Source organism: Sorex fumeus, unplaced genomic scaffold, assembly GCF_029834395.1.
Source record: "Sorex fumeus unplaced genomic scaffold, SorFum_2.1 ptg000037l, whole genome shotgun sequence".
In the NCBI taxonomy this organism is placed as follows: Eukaryota; Metazoa; Chordata; class Mammalia; order Eulipotyphla; family Soricidae; genus Sorex; species Sorex fumeus.
The window spans coordinates 17,750,001-17,752,500 of NW_026606094.1; the positions used below are offsets into that span (position 1 = coordinate 17,750,001).

Below are 2,500 nucleotides of genomic sequence, written 5' to 3' on the forward strand. Positions count from 1 at the left end.
AATAATAGGTAATGGTGTTACTTATGAATGTGAGATACAGAAAAACAACAGTATTTTAAGTTTAATTTTAAATATAAAATAAGCGCATTCTCGTATTTAAATGGTTGCTCAAAGACTGTTCTCAACATGAGGATAAATGAACTGACAGAAAGAAAGTACTAGCCAGATGTTTTTAAGCATCATCACCTGAAACACCTTCAAAGCAGTACAATCTCATAAAACATTCAGAAAGATGATCTGACTTAATGAATGCTCAAAATGCAAGCTCAAATCTACCCTGTAAAGCAATCAAGTTTTTAGCAACTATTTTGACCTTAGTGACACAAACAATTAATTCTGCAAACCTAATATCAAAATAAAATTCTACATCTAATGCAGAATAATTTCTCAGTGTAGTTAATCTAAAACAACATTGGAAATGTGCTACCTCCATATATTATACATTCTAGTATTTAGCAGTAATTTTATAAGATTAGAAAAGGATGAAAGGGAGTAGTTCATCAGAAGGTTGTTTTAGCACTAATTTTTCAGTGAATATAAAATAGTGGGGCATAATAACAAAAGACGTGACTCTTATGACTAACAACTTAAAACATTAAAACCTAAAGGTATTTCAGTTTTCAGACATATTTCAAAAGTAATAAATACTATGAAAATATCTAGGTATAATGTATCAATCCCTTTCATTCTAATCACAAAAATAGTTTAAGGGTTTCTTATTTTTTCAACCACAAACCTTTGTCCTACATGAAGACTGACTTAAGTAAAACTGCTCACTTCAATAAAAATATGAAAGCCATAAAAATCAAGTAAACAATCTTTTCTCAAAACAGACTACATTCTGCCAGAAGTTTATGGCAAATAAAATTTACTTTGTTTTTCATTACTCAGTGCCTCCTAAACTATATTTTGAGATAGAAAACCTTAGCCAAATATGATTTTTCCTTTATACTTAAAAGAAGTAATTGTTTAAATCTATTCATCTTTACACTTTAAATAAGTGTAATAGAAGTGTAAATGGAACAGTAAAATTGTTTTCTTTCTTATGAATTTGCTCAAGTATTGCTCCATGCTTTTATTCCTTCTGAAATACACTGTTATATATTAAAATTAAAAATAATAGCTGAATTAATTTTATATAAGATATGCTGATTTTGACGGAACTAAAGATTCATTCTAAGGTATTCACCGAAGGGGGGGAAAAAACCTCAATAACTATAAGAATCTAACTACATTAAAATAGTTAAAAACACAACCAAGGGAAGAGACATTTACAAAGGTTTTTGCATGTTTATTTATTAAATTATTACATATCATCCTGCAGCTACTTCCTGAAGTGTCTTTTGTAGACACCAAGGATACTCATTGTGCTAAATCACTTCTATAAGTCACTCCACATCTAATACATAGCTAAAATGTCTACATTATCTAGAGCATAAAATTTTTTCTTTTTAACCCTGTTTACAATTTACATTAACAAACTGTGCAGAACAAAGTAAACTTCAAATTCAGCTTATAAACATAAACATACCTTGCAGCTCTTATCACAAAATGCCTCCTGAGTACTACTGCCATGATTTTACTGCTTGCTTTTTAGTTAAGATTTAACCAGAGCTTTGAAGAAAAAGAAAGTTACTACTTTGCATTTCCCTCCAGAACTATCTTTTTAAATTAGAGCCGAACTTTAGTGTTTAATCTGTATTGTTAATATTATTTTCTTTATAAATGCAGTCTCCTGTATTCTCAGACAAAATAGGATTTGACTGTGCATTCTTAGGACTTTTTACTTAAGGGCATCAGGAGTATTACAGCATCACACTGATGTATCCATTTCCTAAAAATACATTAAAAGGAGAAAAAAAGCTATCCTGAAAAATGTATTTACTTCAAAGAACCTGCAAAATAGGTTAGACCAGGGATTTTACTAGATATTTAATTCTTGATGGTTACAATAACTTGTTTCAAAATAAAATCAAACATACCTTCTAATAATTAGTATATGTGAAAAGGCATAATTCCAACATATTAGGACCCTAATACAAAACACTTAAAAATTGTTCTTGAAAAAGAAGCCTAAAGGTTGTGACATTGATCAGTACACATACTCTAACTTTCTAAATGCTGTTTTTATTTACAATAACGACCCTGACAAATTTTTCAGTAGTGTGATCATTTAAAAATGTTTTGAGATGCATTACTTTTATTGTATACTAAATAATAGGGCTAATATATCAGTTAATTCGAAACACTGCCCATTAGAGTTCATTTCATTTTAATAATTTTGTTTACACTTAGCTTGAATGCAGCTCAGCTTTTTAAAGAAATACTCTTTATTTAAAAACAAGTATAATCTTATTTCAAACTGGTTTATTTGTTCTGGTCTACCATTAGTATTTACTTTAAAAAGCTCTCTGTTCTCTGTCACTATTTCTGCAAACATGAATCAGTAAAGAATGAAGTGGCATTCTCAGTTGAAAAGAATTACTTCACTGACATAAAA

The 2,500-nt window shown here is 29.2% G+C and overlaps 1 protein-coding gene across 11 annotated transcripts in view; it reads right to left on the reverse strand.

Moving 5' to 3' along the window:
* Positions 1-2,500, reverse strand: part of FOXP2 (forkhead box P2) — a 568,485-nt gene that overhangs the window by 278,474 nt on the left and 287,511 nt on the right. The gene's annotated exons all lie outside the window — the stretch shown is intronic.